General features: G+C 34.5%; 1 protein-coding gene and 1 long non-coding RNA gene across 6 annotated transcripts in view; both read left to right on the top strand.

Annotated features, from left to right (window-relative positions):
• The window catches only part of LOC112496823 (disease resistance protein Roq1-like), a 97709-nt gene that overhangs the window by 22828 nt on the left and 51671 nt on the right, over nucleotides 1–23210 (top strand). The gene's annotated exons all lie outside the window — the stretch shown is intronic.
• Nucleotides 315–5159, top strand: LOC127901075 (uncharacterized). Of its 4 annotated transcripts, XR_008053111.1 has the most exons (6): nucleotides 315–519; nucleotides 746–910; nucleotides 2465–3593; nucleotides 3751–4894; nucleotides 4976–5007; nucleotides 5092–5106. It is a non-coding gene; the product is annotated as an uncharacterized LOC127901075 (long non-coding RNA). The 4 variants fall into 4 exon arrangements; XR_008053112.1 differs by having other exon boundaries at nucleotides 3775–4894; nucleotides 4976–5159; XR_008053109.1 differs by having other exon boundaries at nucleotides 4976–5158.

The following is a 23210-nucleotide window of genomic DNA, read 5'->3' as shown; positions in this document are numbered from 1 at the left end:
TTATAAAGATGAATTATCTTTAACAAGGTAAATTTTCATCATCTTTCAGTGCGTCCAACACGCTCAAAGCATTAAGTTTTCTCGCAGTTTTGTATTCCAACATTGTTTCCCATGAATGTTTGTCTTACATTATTATGTATTAAGTGTTTCTTTTTTCTTTTTCTTTTTTTTTTTGGATGTGATAGATTAAGTGTTCCTAATCACTCAATCAGTCAATATTAGAGGAGATTATGTTCTCTTCTTTGCTAATTTTGATTATTTATGTACAGTTTTTTGGGTACTTGTTGAGTTGGAACTCAATGTGAGTGCACATTTTTTCCCCCAACAACACAAAAAAACAATTGCTTCTTCAACTTCTTCTCTTATCCATATGCTGAAAAAAAGAGAACATTGAACAATCCATTGAAGAAAGAAGGCATTTATATTGTGATCAAAAGGAGGTTTTCCATTTGTGATTTCCTTCCGGCCATTAACGTGATCCAACATTCAATCATTCCGCTGCAGGACTCGTGAAGAAAGGTAGGCTCATGAATCCTTTTATTTTCTTTCAATTAACGAAAATCCTCTGCTTTTCGTCAAAACAAATATATTTGCCTGATTAGCTTAAGTTCTCAAAACAAATATAGAGCGAAGAGTTAGAGAGTGTTTATTGAGCTCACGCTCTTCCTTGTCATTTCCTCTGTGAATATGATCGATCTCAGCTTGAATATGAATAGACAAAGGAATGATTATATGGAATTCGCAGGCCAGGTTCAAGAGAGGAGTTGTTGAGGAATAATGGTATAATTCTCGTGCCTAGGACGTGTTCGATAATATGCCTACGAAGGAATGTGCATCCCACCTGATGTGTTGCATCAACTCTATGGTTTCCCAAGCAAAAGCAATCAATCAACAAGGTCAATTCGTGAAGGTTTGTCCTGCGTGAGTCATAGCTAGTGAGCAGATTCTGAGAGTCTTTAGTCTTTAACAGAATTTTACCACAAACACAGTGCAAACCCAGTGTTTATCTAATCAATTATTTTCTTTTTCTAGCGGCTAACCTTTTTGCAAATTTCTAAATAGAAATATACATGACAGAATTTGATTATTTGTTGTTTCGTGAATGATGTGGTAGAATGAAGGAATTGAAGAATTTCTTGAGTTTTAGACATAAAACAGAGTCAGGCCATGGAATGAATGAAAAAAATATCATCACATTTGTTGGAATGATGCTGTGCTTTATTCAAAATTATTTCTTCTACTAGAGAATCAATCAATAATAGTGTTAATTCTTGAACCTGTGAAAAGCAATTAATTTTCTTCATTTGTTTACTAGCAATCTTCCATAACCATTGTGCTTGGCTGTGAAATAGCCCATTTGTGGCTGAACACAGAGTCTGTTTTTTGTTTCTTTGTTGTTTTTTGCGAATCTTTGGCTTAATTTACAATTCATGGCATGTCTGTAAATGGGTCGATGAATATGTTAAATATGGACTCAGATCTAGGTCAGATTTACCCATGAAACAATCAAGAGGATTCAACATTTGATTTTTATTTTTCTTTTCTCCACCCCCATGTTTAATTTTGGTCGGAGGACTTGGTTGATAGGAATTGACAACTATTGATTTTCCTTTTTTTCGTTAAACAACAGACCACAATGTCAATTTGAAGACTTTGATAAGAATTGACAACTGTTGGTTATTATTATTTGTTTTTGTTCAATAGAAGATGCCTTGGAATTCCACATCGTTGACATGTAGTTGAAATTTAAAATATTTTGATGTTAGAGCTTAGAATGTTTGCTGTCGGAATTCTTATTAAGAAAATTACTATGCTGCTTGCAACATAATCAAAGTTGTAAGTTTTATGCCATGCAGTTCTCTTTATTTTCATTTATGCTTTTGAATTTTCAGAATAAATATGAAGAAGAAGATCATTAATTTCCAAAGCAGAGAAGAAAATATTTTCAGAATTATACTACAATGACTATAGGGAGATCCTGAAAATGAGATTCTTGATGTACTTCAAATAAGTTTTGATGGGTCAAAAGAAACGGAGAAGAAAATATTTCTCGATATTGCATGTTTATATGAAGGGAAGTATAGAGATTATGTGAAAAAAATTCTCAAATATTGTGATTTTGACCCAATTATGAAAATTGTTGGTCCTACTGAAAAATCTCTATTAACTGTAGTTGATTTCAGCGGACTGTGGATGCATGAGTAGTTACAAGAAATGGGGTAGACAAATTGTTAGGAGGCAATCCCCTTAGGAGCCTGGAAACTGCAATAGGTTGTGGGAGGAAGCAGATATATGCCATGTATTATCACAAAGCACAAGTAAATGTTCAGTTAGGTTGAAAACTTGCAATTTTGGGATCATGATCACTTATTTAACTAGTTAAACCTTTGCATAGATTTATTAATATTTTCTTTCTTTCATTTTTTTTTTTTGGTTCCCAATTATTTTTTGTTATAATGTTTAGGTAACTGATGTAGTTGAAGCATCATATTTGATCGCTTTAACAACAAAGAGATGCATGTCAGTGCTAAAGTCTTTTCTAATATGACCAATCAGACTTCACAAGAGTGCCAAATTTAGGGGAGCTGATTTCTGAAAGATTTACAAGGTTGCAGGAGATTCACTCATTTTTTCTATTCCAAAGAAGCTGATTTTGTTGAATTTGAAAGGTTGTACAAGTCTTTCAACTCTTCCAGGCAAGATCTTTATGAAATCTCTTAAGACACTTGTTCTTTCTGGTTGCTGGAAATTGAAGGAATTTCTAGACATTGTGGGAAGTTCTTTCGGATGGAACTGATATTAAAGAACTGCCATTATCAATTGAACTTCTATTTGGACTTGCTCAGTTGACTCTGAATGGCTGCAAAAATCTTGAGTGTCTTCCAAGGACCATAAGTGCTCTAAAATATCTATTAACTTTGAATCTCTCCGGCCCTTTGAAATTCAGAGAGTTCCCATAGAAAATTTCTAGCCGGGATCAGCTCTTGGAGCTTCATTTGGAAGGAACTGCTATAAGAGGATTGCCAGCATCTATTGAACTTCTTTCTGGCAATGTCTTGTTGAATTTGAAAGATTGCAAAAATCTCAAGAGTCTTCCAAGTACCATAAAAGGTTTGAGATCTCTTAGAACGCTGTCTTTCTCTGGCTGCTCCAAACTTAAAAATGTGCCAGAGACCTTGGGGAAAGTTGAAAGCTTGGAAGTTAGATTGTCTTGTTAGAAACGGGCCAAAATGCAAAATGTTTTGACTGTGTGGAACAGAATGCAGTGGAGACACTGACAAAGTTAGCAAAAGCAGAATAACTGAGGGGGTACTTTACAATATTAATAAGTTCCTTTATAACAAGATATACTGTATCACTTCTATGTGCATTCCTATCAATGTTGTTGGACAGATAGATTCAGATTCATGGAAGAAGGATGTTGATAAGGGCATCAAGCTATCTACAACAGCCACATCAGCTTGTTCACTTGCCTGCCATAGGCTGATTCAAACCTCAGGAGCCATGCCGAAGAGTTGAATCAAATAACAGCAAATTCACATCTTAGGTGGCCATTTCTTCCAGCTTAGTCACTGCATCATTTTTTATAGCAGGTTCGTTCTATAATAATCGCGTAGGCACATATCATGAACTTTGTTTTTATCATGCTTGCATACTTTGTTTACTTCTGCACAGTGATATGCACATTCACTATCTCTATTTTGCATGACTCTCGAGGAGAGCTCTTAGGCACTTTTGGATCTTTCCTAGGTTATCGTCTAATCCTTTACGCAGAGCTTATGGCTATTCATGAGGGCTTAGAGCTTGCAGCTCACCTCGCCCATTCTACATTGGAGGTAGAATCGGACTCTGCTACTATGGTCGCATGGATTCGGTCCGATTGCTAGGTGTCGTGGGATTACACATACCTTTTGCGACGTGTCCGTAGTATGGCTTCTTCAACTAATATCTTGGTCCGTCATGTATTTTGGGGGCTACTTCTGCTGCTGATTTTCTAGCCAATTGGGTTTGTATTCATAAGGTGCATCGTCGGTTTATGAGCCCTAAGGACATTCCTACTAGTTTACATAGCATTCTCCATCTAGATGCACATGCAGTTCTACACATCAGGCGCTAGCTTGAATTTTCTTTTATTCCTTTTCAGCTATGTTATACTTGTTTTTCAATTTCTCTTAAGAGGTTTTGGTATTTGTCCTCCTCCTTTGTACTTGTAACATTTTCGGATTTATATTACGGGCAGGGGTCTTACCTAAACCCCCAACTATCCTGATGGTTTTAAATTAAAAAAAAAAAAAGTGTCCTTCGCATCCATTTTGATGCTGGAATTTTGTAGGCTTTTATGGGCTTGTTGAATTTAACCTTATTTAATTTATACTTTCTGAATTTTGTTGAACTATTTGTTTATATTTTTTACGGAGTTGGACTATTTGCCCGCCCCACCCCAATCTTATAACCTCCTTTTTTTCCTTTTTTCTTTTTTCTTTTTTCTTTTTTATATTTTTAAAGACAGGTTTTAAATTTGAATTTCAATAAATATGCGTTAATAAAAAATAAAATTATATTGTTTTGTTATTTTAAAAATTCAAAATAATATTCCCTTTTTTTCCCTACACGTAAATTGAAAATTTTTTGATAAATGATAAATTTTTAAATTTCAGTCATTCACTTAAATTACATGACACATTTTTAAATATAATTTGAATTAAATTATTCAGATTTGATAAAATGTGTTTGAGGAGTAATTGTATGATACCCATGCCCAGAACATGTTTGATAAAATGCCCAAGTAGGAACCATGCCATCCCAATTCCCAACTGAAGTGTTGAACAAAGAGAAGATGATATCCGTTGCGCCACCACTACGATTTCCAAACCAAAAGCAATCAATCAACAAGGTCAATTTCCTAAGCTGTTGAGTGTGATTCAATAATATAAATTTAGGGTTGCGTGTCTTCATAAAATTTGTACCTTCTCAGGGGTGTATTTTGGCCAGGATCGGAGGTGAGAGGTATGATATCCCTCCAGTTTATATGGAGTCGCTTTACCCACTTATAATCTGAATGAACCCCCTCAAAATTTTGTTGCATCAAAGATGGTTGTAGCAACAACGTCGAGGCGAAGCCTTACTGCATATGTTGAGGTGATGAGGAACCACAACCTCAAAGCCTACTTAGTATTCTCTGAATATTTCAGCCACACACACATACGCTGCTGCACACACAGTCATACACACACAACACAAATCACATATTCATTCACAGCACAAACACACAAACACAAGGCTACTGTTGCGCACAAAACACATCCACGGACCGCACCCAATGGCCAACAACAAGTCGCCAACGGAGTCCACACCTCAAGAAGCGTCCGCCTGTGTGCTCACTGCTGCTCGGTGTTGCTGCGAGTTCGGTGGTCCGCAATTGCTGCTGCCTGCTGCGCACCCGATCGATTCCCGATCTGCTGCTACACGAGTGTGCGTCATCCCGTCTGCTGCTGCATGTTCGTGGCCACTGATTTGCATCCAAGTGCCATGTGCCACCGCCCCAATCTGAATTTTGTTGCTCCAAGACCTGAATCCGATCTGCATTTTGCTGTTGCTCCAAGACCCGATCTACATTTCGCTGCTCCAAGATTCGACCCGAACTGCATTCTACTGTTCCAAGACCCGAACTCAACCCGATTTTTTGACCCGATCCGAACCGATCCGAACATATATCGGATCGGGTCGGGTCGGGTCGGGTTGGGTTGTAAGTTAGGATTGTATTCGAATTAATATTTGCCCAACCCGAACAACCCGAAACCCAATCGGGTTAACCCGAACCCGATTTTGCCCACCCCTACATGTGAGGGCCCAACATACTATTTTTAACTTCACTTTTACCCCTTGCATTGGACAAATTTACTGGAGTTGTCCTTTCTCTCATAGAGTACCCTTAGCTTGTCTTGAGCTATACTCCATTCACTTAACAATATTAACTTTACTACCACGTGTCACTTGTCTATTGGTGAAAATCAATGCCCCAAATTTTCCCCCATACAAGTTGCTTACCTAATTATCAGTTTATATGGCCTTGCTATGTAGGTTGATTCAGAGTGTATCTTCGTAATCATCAACTTTGTCATGGAGCTTCCGTCAGCTGTTTTTGACCAAATTTCTTCTGGACGGAAACCTCAATATGCGCTTTTGAGTATGTTAATGTCGTTTGCAGTTCTTCTTATATGCATAATAGAACTCGTTTACACTTGTCAGAAAAAAAAAAGTTGTGTGGAGATGGATAAATGCATTACCTTGGTTTTATTATCCGCGTAACAGGCCTTTTGGTAACTTCAAGGATACTGTTGGTATGGTATGTGTCTCTGTCAGTGCATTTTTGCTGCAGTTACTTATGGTTTTGCCCGCAAAAATGCTGATTCTCCTATTAAAGTATCTTTTTGGCCTATTGTGTTTGCCTCTGGTCTATTATTGTCCAAGTATTTGAGTACAAAACCAAAGAGGGCTATTTCATGAAGCTGACGTGCTTGCTTCAGTATGTACTGTCAGACAATTGCTCCGCCATTTGTCATTTTTGTGGATAAACTACCTTAATCGATTTATATTTCCTTTGAATTGGTGTGTGTGCCAGCTTGGGATTTCCCTTTAGAGTATACATAATTTTATTAATGGCCAATTGCCGTATGTAACAGTTATGTTGCTGAATTTGTTTATGCTCTTTGCCAAAGTCTATGTTACAACTTACAAAGTTAATTTTGAACATTCAAATGATCCTCAGACAAGCTCTATTTGGTAATTCTTCTTTGCCTTTGCTCTACCGTGTAACAAATTTTTAAAGGATCGATTCAGAAACAGGAATCAGTTCACAAGTGTTGGCCATAAGCAACAAGATAGCTCTCTGTATAATAATCAACTTCAATGCTTCCCTACAACTCAGTGCCACACAAACCAAGTTAAACACAATTAATTGTTTATTTTATTGGTTCTTCATTATTGAAGTTCAGTTGCTTCTGACTCTAAACTCTAAACTCAATTTGAACTTGGACGCTGGCTGTATCTTTCGCAGCATTCCATCAGTTTGACTTTCTGCTTTTTTTAGTACATGCATGAAAATGCAACAGAGAAAATGCAAATGGAAAGAATAGAATCGTGAAAAAAGGATATCAGCAGAAAAAAATGGGACTCATAAGAACTGAAAAAGACACAGAAACCCTAATTGCAAACCAAGAATTAAGAAAACAGATCAAGATAAGAAGATGAACGTACACAGATTTTGAACTTTTAATGGTTCAGCCAACAAGTGGCCTTCTTCCATTTTCTATTTTTCCACTTGTATAAAAAATATGAGATTAACGCATCCAGAGACCTCGTGTACATAAAATGGAGGAAAATATAAAGTTATTTTCGTCCAAACTGACCACTATATAAGGAACCAACTCTATCATTAGGGACTCTCCAAGAGCACTCTTAATTCCTTTTGCAAACAGTATGTGAAATATTGATATGAACTTTAAGCTTCTATAGCGAAAGACCTTGTCGGTTTCTGATTGTGTTGCTTACTGTCATGTCATCTTAAACGTGAACGAGATATCGGTTACTCCTTCAACGTCAATGTATGACATCCATGTAATGTCCGTTACGAGCATCATGTGGAGCACTTGTCTTGCACGTGACATATGTTGAAAGGTAAACTTAACTTGTCACGCCTCGGTCACGTGCGCCAAGGCTGGTCAAATGATTGGTTGTTACAGCCGTTAGTTTTGGCGGGAAACAAAGTTGGCAAGTTGGGGAGGTCGCAGAAGGTCTTCAAGGCTATATAAATAGCCTTAGAGGCTGTGATCTGTCATCATGTAAATCAGATCATCATAATTTTTACCTTGTTCTTGAATTCCTGATGATTAATAAAATCCATTGCCCTGTTCTGCACCAGGAACTAGGCCATCTGGCTTAGCCTCGAAAATCTGTGTTCGTTGTTTTCTGATTACTGTTTTTGCTTTCAATTATGGTATGATTCCCATTCCCAAAAGTTATTCGACAAAATGGCCAAGAAGGAAAGGAACCGTGCATCCCGCCTGATGTCTTGAACAAACAAAAGAGACGATTCCCACCTGATGCCAGTGGCTTTTACGAGCCACGGCAAAAACAGAATGGTTTCAACTCTGTGGAACAGAGTGCAATTAAGCCAGTAACAGATTTAGCAAAAGCAACACTTTGATAATACTCTCTGCTTGTGCGCTTTACAAAATTCCTAATTTCCTTTGTAACATGCAAACTGTGTCAGTTCATCAATGTGCATTCCTATCAGTATTGATCAACATAATGGTTCAGACTCATGGAGCAAGAATGTTGATAAGGGCAGCAACGATGATTATCAGAACTGATCTATGTAAGTAAACTCAGGCTCTGATTTTCTATCCCTTGTTTCACCAGTACTTCAACAAATGGAAAAGTTAGGTTGAATAACAGCTAATCACATCTTAGGTGGCCGCTTCTTCTTGCTTAGCAACATCTAATCTTCTGTAAGTTAATTTCTTACATTTTATATTAACTTGTCTCCTGTATTTAAGCGTTTGCTTATGTAATAAGTGTGACGTTTCTCATAATTCAGTTAATCAGTTTAAGAGGAGATTTTGTTCTCTTGTAATTGCAACTTTGCTGATTATGATTATTTAAGAACCATTTAATTATAACATTTAATTCCAAATTAATTTTCAGGAACTAAATATAAGGCTGCAGAATCAATTACTTGCATCATGAGCATGATGAAGCATTTAGAGAGAATATAGAAAAAGTGCAAAATTGGATAGATGCTTTGAAAGAGGTGGCCAATTTCTGGTTGGGAACTGAAGGACAGGTAACAATTCTTTATTTTTATTTTTCATTATTCATAGCTAGAAAGCAGATTTTAGCCCCTTCTCTTAAGTTTGCATTTATTTATATATGAATAGTGTTAAATATATAAATCTTTTATCCAAACCCAACTCCTGCTATTTTATTGTCAATTGTTTATTGCAACCAACAACTAGTCAGCAATTTTCAGAATGGAGGAGCACATGAATAAATGACAGTGTCTGGTAAATTTGATTTTGAAATAAAATTTTGACAAAAATAATAAAAATATTGTTGATGCCGAAATCCGAATGAGTTTGTCAAATCTCAGATCCCTGCATCATCATTAAATTTGTTTGGTGGGAAGTTGATGATTAGTTAGCACCATGAGCAGATTTTCTATGAGCAGACGTTCTGTGAGCAGAAAACCCATGAGCAGATAATCCATGAGCAGAGAACCCATGAGCAGATAACCCATGAGCAGACAATCCATGAGCAGAGAACTTATTAGCAGGCAATCCATGAGCAGATAACCTGTGAGCAGACGATCCATAAGCTGAGAACTCATGAGCAGGCAATCCATGAGCAGATAACCCATGAGCAGACGATCCGTGAGCAGATAACCCATGAGCAGACAATCCATGAGCAGATAACATGTGAGCCTGTGAACACAACCAACGGTCAGGAGGTGCCGGAAGTTTTTCCGGCGACAACCCTCCGACGCTCAAGTCAGCGATTCAGGTTTTACTTGGAAAAACCCATACCACAATTCATGTGGCTTAATTATGATTGCTTGAAACAAAAAGCTTTTAAGTAAATTTAAAGGAAAAGAATTTGAAAAATTCAATCTTAAAGAAATCACAGGCGAGAGAGAAATTTCTCAGTGGTAGAGAGAGAAAAATGTCCAATGGGTTCAGTTGCTTAGAGAGAGAGAGAGAGAGCTCCCAGCCCCCTTTCCTTTCCTTTTCTAGGGTTTTTATAGAAAACTATAGCGGTTTTCATCCACTAAGAATATGGTCCCTAATATTTCGGAGAAAATGTTTTGACTGAATCGTGCTTTCTGGTAACTTCCTGGTCGAGGTGACCACCAACATCCTGGTCGAGGTGATGTGCTCGAGGTCACCACATATTATTCTGGTCGAGGTGACCAATAACATCCTGGTCGAGGTGATGTACTCGAGGTGACCACATATTATTCTGGTCGTGGTGACCAATAACATCTTGGTCGAGGTAATCTGGTCGAGGTGACCAACAACATCCTAGTCGAGGTGATCTGCTCAACCATTTGCTCGCTTTTACTCTGGAGGAGAGCACGATAATGTATGAGCAAACACCTTTATCTTGGTCACCCTATTTCATTCCCTAAACACCAGTCCCCCAGTTTCTAGTGTTGAGAGTGAAACGAATCAAGACTGGAAACTTTGGTGGTTTGCTCGCCTTCGCTTGGTTGAGCAGATCCTGGCATGCTTGGCTTCCTGTCTCGCCATAAAACAGACTTTGAGACTTGGTGAGTCTTTGCATGCCTTAGAAACTTTTTAATGCTTGGGAGTCTGCTTGCCTTCGCTTGGTCGAGCAGATCCTGGCACGCTTGGCTTCTGTCTCGCCATAAAACAGGCTTTGAGACTTGGTGAGCCTTTGCATGCCTTAGTAAATTCTTCAATGCTTGGGATTCTGCTCTCCTTCTCGCGGTCGAGCAGATCCTGGCATGCTTGGCTTCTGTCTCGCCATAAACACGCTTTGAGACTTGGTGAGCCTTTGCATGCCTTAGTGACTTCTTCGATGCTTGGGGATTCTGCTCGCCTTCGCGCGGTCGAGCAGATCCTGGCATGCTTGGCTTCTGTCTCGCCATAAACAGGCTTTGAGACTTGGTGAGCCTTTTCATGCCTTAGTGACTTCTTCGATGCTTGGGGATTCTGCTCGCCTTCGCGCGGTCGAGCAGATCCTGACATGCTTGGCTTCTGTCTCGCCATAAACAGGCTTTGAGACTTGGTGAGCCTTTGCATGCCTTAGTGACTTCTTCGATGCTTGGGGATTCTGCTCGCCTTCGCGCGGTCGAGCAGATCCTGGCATGCTTGGCTTCTGGTCTCGCCATAAACAGGCTTTGAGACTTTGGAGCCTTTGCACGCCTTATTAGTAAACTTTGATTGACTTCTCAATGCTAGCCTAGCTCTCTTTTCTTAAATCATTCTCATATTGAGTAACTTTCAAGAAATCAAGTTAACTAAGTTATACCGTCAGCCCTAATATGAGCACAATCAATTTAATGAATATAAGGCATCCTCATCTCACATAGCAGGATTTAGAGAAATAATTAAATTTTCATGAAAAAATTGCTTGTAAATAAAAATTTAACTTATGACCAATTCTGATTTCTATAAATGTATGCCTTCAATGTGCTATCATTTAAGGTTTTTGCTTCCTTGTTTAAGCAAGCTCATTCATTTATGCACTGTAACATTCTGATCTGCTTCGACTAGATGAAAATTGATAGAGACAAAAAATTGGCTTCTCGTACCGGTCCCCACAGACGGCGCCAAATGTTGATGCCGAAATCCGGATGAGTTTGTCAAATCTCAGATCCCTGCATCATCATTAAATTTGTTTGGTGGGAAGCTGATGATTAGTTAGCACCATGAGCAGATTTTCTATGAGCAGACGTTCTGTGAGCAGAAAACCCATGAGCAGAGAACCCATGAGCAGACGATCCATGAGCAGAGAACTTATTAGCAGGCGATCCATGAGCAGATAACCCGTGAGCAGACGATCCATAAGCTGAGAACTCATGAGCAGGCAATCCATGAGCAGATAACCCATGAGCAGACGATCCGTGAGCAGATAACCCACGAGCAGACAATCCATGAGCAGATAACATGTGAGCCTGTGAACACAACCAACGGTCAGGAGGTGCCGGAAGTTTTTCCGGCGAGAACCCTCCGACGCTCAAGTCAGCGATTCGGGTCTTTCTTGGAAAAACCCATACCACAATTCATGTGGCTTAATTATGATTGCTTGAAACAAAAAGCTTTTAAGTAAATTTAAAGGAAAATAATTTGAAATAATCAATCTTAAAGAAATCACAGGCGAGAGAGAAATTTCTCAGTGGTAGAGAGAGAAAAATGTCCAATGGGTTCAGTTGCTTAGAGAGAGAGAGAGAGAGAGCTCCCAGCCCCTTTTCCTTTCCTTTTCTAGGGTTTTTATAGAAAACTATAGCGGTTTTCATCCACTAAGAATATGGTCCCTAATATTTCGGGGAAAATGTTTTGACTTAATCGTGCTTTCTGGTAACTTCCTGGTCGAGGTGACCACCAACATCATGGTCGAGGTGATGTGCTCGAGGTCACCACATATTATTCTGGTCGAGGTGATGTACTTGAGGTGACCACATATTATTCTGGTCGTGGTGACCAATAACATCTTGGTCGAGGTAATCTGGTTGAGGTGACCAACAACATCCTAGTCGAGGTGATCTGCTCAACCATTTGCTCGCTTTTACTCTGGAGGAGAGCACGATAATGTATGAGCAAACACATTTATCTTGGTCACCCTATTTCATTCCCTAAACAAATATTATAAGTTTTTCATCGTATAAACAGGACAAATTCAACTTAACTTTTAAATCACAATAATATATTTTATTAAATACTTAAATACTATAGTTTTGAACAACAACTGCCCATCACAATATTAAATAGGGCTTTGGTCCCTCATAACAAATATACTTTTTACGGCTTATGTGCTCAAAACATAGGAACCCCGTCAAAGCCCAACAAAAGTTCACTTCCTAACGGAGGGAGAAAAAAAAAAGTGACTTATACAAAAAGTGAACAAATATTATAATCAGAATGGATATTTACATTGTTAATGATTACTTTTGTTTGTTTTGGAGTCTATTTTATTTCTTATACATACGCGTAGCCATTTTGATAACTTCACGGAGACTTTTAAGTTTTTTGCTATTAAGAAATGAGAGTTTACTTTCGTGCTATTTTATTTTCTTTTATTGTTTTCTAGAAAAAAAGTCATCTACACCCTCAGATTTTACTTAAATGGCTATAGAGATCTATTTAGTTTGAGAAATGGTCACAAAGACCTTTTTGTTTTTTTACGATTATACTCTTTGATTATAACAACCCAAAATATATTATTAAAATAATCTAACGTATAAAATATTATAATTTATATTGAATAAAATAATTAATTTAATATTATTAATATGTCATATATGTCTTAATGCTAATAAAATTTATTTCACAAAATACTTATATTAAAATAATTGTATTAACATTAAAAAATTTATAAAATCTGTATCATATACTTATTTAGATTATTTTTATTACTTTTTATGTAATGTCGATATTAGCATAATTTTTAAAATTAAGTTTTGGATTAATGGATTAAGTATTAATAAAATCTGTCGTGATATGTTGATAATAACTTAATATTAAAAATAATTTGCATGACATAAATATGTTATTTTATTAATTATATTTATTTCAATATTTTATTTGTACTGAGGTGCTATTTTATTTATTATTCTTGTCTAAGTATTGTATTCAAATTTATTGTAAAATTTTTGACTACGTTCAAAGGTATAATAATAAAAAGAGGATTTGTATATCCATTTCTAAAACTAAGGTGATGTTTGGTTGGGAGGAGAGGAAAGTAATTTAAATTCTCTTTTTATTTCCATTGTTTGGTTTGACAAAATATATAAGAATTTAATTTCCATTAGAATTTAATATCTATCATAATGTAGAATTTGAATTCCACACCAAGTAGTGTAGAATTTAAATTCCTCTTATGTTAGAAATTAAAGTTTTCAAAATTACCCTTCAACTTTTTAACTTGTTTAATGCCATTAATAATTATTATTTATAATTTTATTTTATTGATTTAATATTATAAATGGACCTCCGCCGGCGGCCACCGGACTGTCATTTTATTATTATATATATATATATTATTACTAGTATAAATTTTTTAATATTTAAGGTAAATGATAAATTTGTCTAAAGAAAAAAATTATAATTCATTTCCTTATCAAAATTTATATCAAACCAAACAAAAAAAATCTAATTTCACTACTCTTCTCTCTTACTCTCCATTCCACTCTTTTCCTCTCCTCTCTTTTCTTCAAACCAAACGTGGCCTAAGGAAATTTATGTGATCATTTAAACATCCTTTGGGGCTGTGGGTGACGTTTTTTAAACATCCTTTGGGGTGTGGATGACTGTTTCCCTTAATATTTTAAGAGTAATTTATCGTCAGCTCCCAATTTTTTCGACATTTAGCACCGCACACTCACATCTTTCAACCATGTGCATCACGCCCCCATTTCCGTCTATCTACCGTTAACTTAATAGAAAAAAAGGTAAAATGATAATTTTGTAAGAACGAACTCTTTTATCCTTCATTGCTTTTTATTTTCTATGTTTTTTTTTTCTTTTCTTTTTTTCTTCCCTTCCTCTTCTTCTTTTTTCTTCTCCTTCTCCTTTTTCTTCTTCTAATCTTTTACTATTGTCGCCTGTTAGAGTGATCAGCCACTGACTTGAATCGATAACAACAAAATGGCGCGCTGCATGATCTGTCACCGCTCGAAACCATCGCCTCCACTGCTGCATGAAACCGCCGATGCCACCACTTGAAGCCGTCGTCGTCTCCGCCGCCTCTATAATTTAATTTAGGGTTTGAAATCTTTAGATTTAGGATTTTTGATTCTTGGATTCGTTTTTGTAATAGACTTTTACAATGAAATTTACAGCAAGTGTTTTGTATAATTAGATTAGTTTTCTTTATTATTGGAATTTTTATGTAATCTGATGATGATTGTGTGTTTGATTTTCTTCTTTCCTTTTGGAATCATGCTCTGTTTCTCATTTGGAAGTTTCCCGGTTTTACAATTTTGTTATGATAATGAAATTTTAAAAAATCATTTCAATTTAATTGTAAAAAAATATAAAAATAAATATTGTTTTGAAATTGACTTGTTGACAATCTGCACATCCATGTCTCTGATGGAAATGGTACCGTAACAAGGCTAATTGAAAGCCCCAACTTTTTCTGTATTTCCCCTTTGTTTAATATTGTAATTAGTAAGATCTGAATCCAAGTAGTTTCCCAACCTTTTCGTGGTGTTTCTTTGACGGATCAGCACTTGAATCATGATGCCCGCTTTTATCCTTGTCTTTGTCTTTATCCTTACTTCGATCCTTATGACGGTGCTTGTGCTTCTTATGCTCTCTATCCTTCTCCTTATCTTTGTATTTGTGCATTTTTATGCTTCCTCTCCTTGTCTTTGGACTCACTTTTTGATTTTCCAGCAAAGGTAGGAACCCCCTTTTCTGCAGGAGGCAAATCAACAATATTTATTTATTTATTATAAAAATAAATATTGTTATAATAAATCTTTATTTCTTGATGTTAATTTTTAAGTTGTAGGGGGTATTTTAGTACTTATATATCAATTCAATTCAAAAGAGGGGTAGTATGGTCTTTTAGGTTAATAGCAGCCTAAACCATTAGAATTAACTGATTTTTTTATGAAAATGGGGGCGCAGTGCACATGGTCGAAAGATGTGGGTGCCCGGTGCTAAATGTCGAAATAATTGGGGGCTGATGATAAATTACCCATATTTTAATAGAGAAATGGAAATTTCCTTCTTATTTCACGTTAAAGGGAAATGTTGACTTCTAGAGCCTTTAATTAATTTAGGCTAACTTCTAAAGCCTATACTTTAACATTTATTGCGCATCTCTTAAGCCTATACTTTAAATTAAATTAAAAATGACTCTTAAGCCTATACTTTAACATTTAATTAATTTATCGATAACAAAGTCTTAAAATAGTTTTGGTTGAAGTTCTCAAACAAATTTTCTTCATCTTCTTCGTAAAAAGCAACCATATTTAAAACACATTAAATAAAGTGCTAATTATTATTATTATTATTAAAGGCATGCTTGACTAGACTTGGAGTTGGCAAGCAAAAGAGAAGATGAAATCATTAATTAGAACACATGAAAGTTCCTCTCATTGATTTCATTAAAACATACTTAATTTGTAATTCCAGTTAAAATTCATCATCTTTCAGTAGTGGTTCCAACAAGCTCTAAGCGGTAAGTTTCCTAACAGTTTTATATTTACATGTCTCTTGTATTTGTGTAATTAATGTTTCACATAATTCAATTTGAGAGGAAATTTTGATCTCTTGTTTCCAAGGCTCAAACTTGTTGCAGCTTGCTGGTAGCTAGTGTGGGTTTCCGCTTCTTAGTTTAGCTTTCTTTGGTTCCAGTTCCATATCGAATTTTGTGTTTAATGCATTGTTTTTAGAATTATTTTTAAAGAGGTTTTTATTTTTGGCATAGGTATAACATTTTATTACTAATTAATTCTCATGTACTTAAATAAAGCTTTTGTTGGCAAACAGAAGGACTAAAAGAGCAAAAATCAGTTAGAACATATAAAATCTTCTAATTGATTTCGTTCAAACAATGTACAAATTCATCTATCAGTGGTTAAATACTTGCAAATTTCTTGTATTTCAGCTTATTCTTTGAACTTTTACATGTATGTCTTGTCTGACATAAATATGTAATAGATTTTTTTGACTGACATATTTTTGTAATAAATTTTTCATATAATTTCAAAAATCAATTCTAGAGGAAATTTGGTTCTCTTGTTGCCAAGGCATAGAACCTGGTTGCAACTCTGCTGGTAGTTTGTGTTTCATCGATACAAAGGTTGGCGGTGCAGGTTTTGGACTACTTCGGCAGTTTAATGTTATGTTTATATGACTTTTTGGGTTTGCCGATTTCTCACAGCATTGATATAGCATCTAATTCTAAATTAAACTTTTAGGAACTCAGAGTGAGGCTGCTGTGGCATTAATTTCTTGCATCATGAGCATCCAGGGAGTTTCTTCTTATGTCCCTTATCCTTTCCCTCATTGGAAATATGATGTCTTCTTAAGCTTCAGAGGAGAAGACACCCGCAAAAATTTTACAGACCATTTGTATTCTGCCTTGGATGAAAAGGGAATCATTGTATTCAGGGTTGACAAAGAACTTGAGAGAGGAGAATCCATTTCACCCGGACTCTTTAAAGCAATTGAAGAATCCAAAATTTCAATTGTTGTTTTCTCCAGAAGCTATGCTTTTTTGACTTGGTGCTTGGATGAACTTGTTCATATTCTTGAGTGCAAAAACACAAATAACCAACAAAATGGTTTATCCAATTTTCTATGACGTGAAACCGGCTGTTATAAGGAAACAGACAGAAACTTTTCAAGAAGCATTTGCTCAATATGAAGAAGTTTTTAGTGAGAATATAGAAAAGGTACAAAAGCGGAGAGACGCTTTGAGAGAAGTGGCTAGGCTAATTTATTGGGCTGGGAATTGAAGGACGTGATCTTTCTTATTGTCAAAGATTTATAATTTCCTATTCAATGATTCGATTTGAAACTATGTCCGCACGCACTTCAATTCAACGACACCAATCTTTTCTTGATCTTTTTCAATCTGCAGGAATGAATCTGAATTTATTTTGGAGGTTGTTAAGGTGATACCAAGAACTATTTTTGACTATAATATGTTTTAATAGAGTATGTCTACTCATTTTAAAAATTACTATAGTATAATTTATTATGTCTAACATTTTGTAAAATATTTTTTAAATATTGAAATTATTTTAAAAATATATGTTATTATACTTAATTTAATATTATATTTTTATTTATTATAAAACATTAATGATAATTTGTTGGATTTATAGAGTTAAAGGATATCATGATTAAAAAGGAGTTTTGGTGTTCTTTATTAAAAATTTAAAGATTGTTGGGATCATTTTCTAAGCATTGGGGTGTAGATATCATTTTCCCTCTATAGTTCTTTGACAAATTAATTATGACAAAGTGGAAGTTTATGAGGAATAATTAATTATGCTAGTGGATTATAACGAATAACCGATTATGCAAGTCAATTTTCACCAAGACTTGCTTTTGGAATACAAACACACAGATCTTTGCCCTTCCCTATAGGCTCTTAGAAAAGATTTACTTAAGTAGAGGTCGGCACACACCCTCCAATCAGGATCCGAAGAAATTTTACAATTACATTTTGGGATTTATTAAAGATAATTTTTTCTTTTTGGTAATAAAGTAAATAAGAAGCTGTGGCGAAGTCGTGTAAATTCAATTATTAAAGAGAGTTATCATTAAGAGGAAGTTTCATTGAATGGTAATTTCATCGCGCGAGGTAAAGACTGGAGAGCGACCGTTTTTTACCAAGACTTGCTTTTGGAATATACAATGCAACAACGCATGCAACTGAGGAGCTGGAAACTGTGTAATCGCTTTAATTTTCCAAATCTAGTCAAAATCCTCAGATTTCCCTCAAAAGATAGATGCACAAGGAAAATTTTATGATGTCATATTTAACTACGGGATTAGCATGGAATAAACACAAATTTTATAAATTATATATAAGACCAATAAATAAAAAGCAAAACAAGTAAATTATTAGAAGAGTGGTAAATTAATGTTTTAAAATTGAAAATAAAAATGACACTTGTAAAATTAAGATAAAACTTATAAATCTACATTAAACTTTAACTCAACCAAAAAGAAGTTTATTCATTGAATTTAATTAAACAAAAAAGCACTAATTAAGCAAAGGAAAAACACCACTTATTAATTGAAAACAAAAAAAAAATTGTATTGAAAATAATTAGAATAAGTTTTATTTAATTGGTTTAACCATAAATACTATATTCATCCTAGGACATTTATAACTTTTTTTTCCATTTTCTATTATAGTATTTGTTTCCTACATATGTTAATCAAGCAAAATTATTTTTCTTATTGTGGATCAAACCAAAACAAAATAGAAAGATATTTTTATATTACTAAATATATATGAAATATCAACAAAATTGGATCTAATTTTCAGTTTTATACATACTATATATAGTTTCAAACTTTACTTCTTTTACTTAAAAATCATTTGGGCTTATTGTTGAGAAGATTTAGAAGAATGCAGAATCACATTATCTTATAAATAGGTTTAAAAAACATGAAATGAATTTTATTCTTAATAAAATTTCACATATATTATCACTTGTATTATATAAACCCAAAACTATAGTTATTTCATTTAGAAACAAAATCAATAAATATATAAGATAGGCATTATTATAATAAGCTTTTAATTTACATTTGTAAGTTTTTATTTTTTTAATAACTCTTATATTAATTTACTTATTTAACCTTCCTTTTATAAATTTTATGTTTCATTTACATAATTTATATTTTATTTTAGGCTGAATGTGTTGTGCAAATTTTAATATATTCGCAAGCACATGAGTCTATTGCAGTATAGACTAAAAATAATTTAGATCGAATCCATAGGGAATGTCAATTTTTAGGAAAGTAAAATTTAATCTAAGTCCATTATAACTCTACCCTAGTTGAATAAAAAATATTTTGTTTGAGAAATTAAAGCTAAGGATGCAATTAAAAATAAAACGAGTAAATTAACACAACAATTCAAGAGATTGAGGGTACCAGGACTTCAAAATCTACCCAATTCAATTAACAATTATCTAATTACTAATCAATTCTCAATTTTAGTATAACTACTCGAAGTCAATCTATGTCTACTGATAAATCTAATAATTAAGCCCAATTAAAATTAATCTTATGTAAGTTCTTTTTCTATTTAATAGTATGATATCTAAGCATCCATGAAATCATATTGAATAACAAATAGTTAAAGTTTATCTAAGCACTTTATGCAAATAATTTAATGAAAGACACAAAATCAAAGATAATCACATATAAGTTCTATGGATCCAAGCATAAATTTAGTCAAATATTAGTCCTAACAATCAATAATACAAGACATAATTGATGAAACGATTTAATTTTACTCAACCAAACATGTGAAACAAGAGTTAGAAACATTGAAGTGGTCACATAAGAAATTAATTGAATAAAAAAAAGTAATTTATTTCATTGAATAGGGTTTTATCCTTAGTCCTAGTATAGAAGATTTAGTTACACATAATTGAATTGGGAATGAAAGAGTAGATAAAACCAGTCATGGGAAATAAATCCAAGTGACTGGCTCTTTCTCCAAGCTGGTGCTGCTGTTCTACTTCAATTCTTCCTGGCGGATGCAATTCTAGCTTTAGAGGCAAAGAGTACTGCCGCAAAAATTTCACTGACCATTTGCATGTTTCTTTGGATCAAAAGGGAATTGCTGTATTTAGAGAAGAAAGTCAATTTCCCCATGACTATTTTAAGCAATTGAGGAATCAAAAATTTCAATTTTTGTCGGAGAAACTATGCTTAATTAACTTGGTGCTCAGATGAACTTGCTAAGATTGTTAAGTGCATGAACGTAAGTGATCATCATCATCAACAAATTCCGATTTTCTATGATGATGAACCAATTTGGGCGGACCCAAGATTTTTATTAGCCCCAGCTAATTTATAAATTTATGGTAAAATATTTGTGTGAATACCAGTTCATATAAAAGAAATAAAAAAAAAATCTCAAGTAACACCAGAGCGAACTCTTTGTAAAATACATTTATTTAATAAAAAATGACAATGCAACAAATAAGGTTCATATAGAGCCCATTATTGATCAAAAAACAAATCTACATTAAAAAAATTCTTTTTTTTCAGTAATAGAAGAATATGACATATTTGAACAATTTGGTTTAATTAAAAGAAAAAAGAACAAATATGACTGTGAAAGAAACAAACTATGAAATTATGAAAATATCATTAATTGTTACTATATCATTGAGTAATGTCACAAATACTAACATTTGATTTTGAGTTTCAACTGGTGAGACATTCATCAATTGGATGGTAGAATAGAGTAAAAAGTAATTTTACATTTATCATCTAATAGATTAGTAACACATACTATTGAGATTTAAGTTGAGACTCAAATGGGGAGATCTTTAGCATTATAAATTAATTAAAGTAAGAGATTCACTTATTATAAACTTATTTCTAGTAACAATGTTATAATATATTAACATACTTCTTTTCAATTAGACCAAATTATAATTTTTTTTATAATAAGTTAAAACTATACTAACATTTTAACCTCCTAATAATTTCAATTCCTTAATAAATAATAATTAAATCATTTTATAAATAAGTCTAACTCCAATAAAAAGATGAACAAGAGACATACTTGAAAATAAAATAAAAATTCTTTATGTTACGAAAAATTATAAAATCTGAAGGGGAATAAGCAAAATTTTTCATGGCTAGCCCTAGCTGTCATGCATAGCTCAGCCCCTCGAACCAACTAAGGGGAGTGCTGAGGAAACGGACTGGGGAATGCATATTAGATTGGATTAAAATGGATTAGCATGATTATATTTAGTAATGTGTTTTTTTTTTTAACATAAGTTTGGCTAGGTTTTAAATTTTAATTTAGTAACAATAATAAAAATTAATAATTAATATTTCATATATGTACTTAACAATTAATAATTAAGATAGTAATGCAACCAGGCAGCCCCTTAAAGTTGGAGAAATTTATACAATTAGCTTCAAAACTTTTGAGTTCTTTAAAATTGATTCCTCTAAAATTTTTCTATTATAATAATCAAATATAAGTTTTTTAGACAAACAGCCCTCATCACTTTAAACAAATTATCAAACCAATACCACTGTTACAAAATAATTAAACCTCACTACTCACTAAATCATTAAACTTCATCATTCTCAACAAATTACTAAATTCATTAAACAAATATAATAATCCATAACTAAAGATAAAATCATCAATTGGAGAGTAAAATGCGGATCAAGGGAATGAATAAGTTATTTATTTGTTTAACTGAAGGTGGAAATGGGAATAAGGTGCGTGAGACCCACGCAAAATAAAGTTTGATTACTGAGATTTTGATTGGGGTTGGGCATAAAAACCCTATTCCCCAAACGACAAAACTATTTCTATTATGACAAGCACTATCTTACAACTAATGTAAAGTACATCCCCTCACATGAATAGTATATGTGTGGGATTTATTCACTGTTCATGTGAGGGGTGTATCTAACATTAGTTGTAAGATAGGGGATCCTTCTATTATATTTTTAATTTTTCCAAAATACCCTCTTGGCAATTAAAAAATATAAATTGAGAAAAAATTAAAAAAGAACCCATGAAATCACTAACCCATCACGTCTCTACCACCTAGAGCCAAAGAAACGATCGTCTGCAGCACCTTCTCTGGTTGAGCAGCACGTCACCAAAAGGATTCGACGCCAATTTCAGCCCATCTCCATCGCTCATCACCAGTCGGATTCGTCGGTTCTATCACGTCGGTTCAGCAGCTCGACACCGGTTGGATTGTTAGGAAATTGGTGGGTGAAGCAGACACGCAGCTAAAGTAAAATTGTAAGAAAATAAAGAACAAGCACAAAAGAATGGACACCAGAAATTACGTGGTTCGGCTTTTAGCCTACGTCCACGGGCGAAAACAGAAGGAAATATTTTACTAGTGAAATAAGGATTACAAGTATTGTAATATTTTGGCTCACAACCCAAAACCCCAATACACCCAATCTCTCACTCACTAGACTCTCTGCTCTGCAAGAATTATTTCTCACAACTCTCGACTCTCTCTAAATTACTCTCTGAATAATGGAATTGGATGCTCAATGAAATGGGAAGCTCTCCCTTTTATAGCCAAAAAATGGCTATTAAATTAATAATAATTTTTCCTTGTCAAAACCGTGTTCTTCATTTTCTTCTTTAAACTGCTTCTTTTTCCATTTCCTTTTCAAGCATTTCGGCCAGCCCATTTTTTCTTCTTCAAACCTTCTAGATGCTGCAGCTTCTTCAAACCTTCTAGATGCTGCAGCCAATAATTTTGACATTCTCCCACTTGGAGATTAGATTGAAAAACAATCAATCTCCACACCATCCTATCTGCTTCGCCATAATCATGTTGCCTACGTTTCTGCTAGGCCACAGGAGGATCTACTCCAGACAAACTTATCAGTATTTATCGGCTTGGTCAAAACATCTGCTAGGTTCTCCTTCGTATGGATTTTCTGTAAATCCACACTTCCATCTTCCACTACTTCTCGAACGAAGTGATACTGAACTCCTATGTGCTTTGTCCTGGAATGAAAAGCTGGATTCCTTGCAATGTGCAAGGCACTCTGACTGTCACAAAACACAGGAATTTTCTGTTGTTTGTGCCCGAGCTCCTCCAATAATCTTTGTATCCAGATAGCTTCCTTGCAAGCTTGTGTAGCTGCCATGTATTCTGCTTCTGTTGTAGATAAAGCCACAACGGTCTGCAGTTTCGAAACCCAGCTTACAGCTGCTCCCGCAAGTGTAAACACATAACCAGTAGT

The sequence above is a fragment of the Citrus sinensis genome, chromosome 3 (assembly GCF_022201045.2).
Source record: "Citrus sinensis cultivar Valencia sweet orange chromosome 3, DVS_A1.0, whole genome shotgun sequence".
NCBI classification, from domain to species: domain Eukaryota; kingdom Viridiplantae; phylum Streptophyta; class Magnoliopsida; order Sapindales; family Rutaceae; genus Citrus; species Citrus sinensis.
This window is presented reverse-complemented; position numbering and strand designations above follow the sequence as displayed.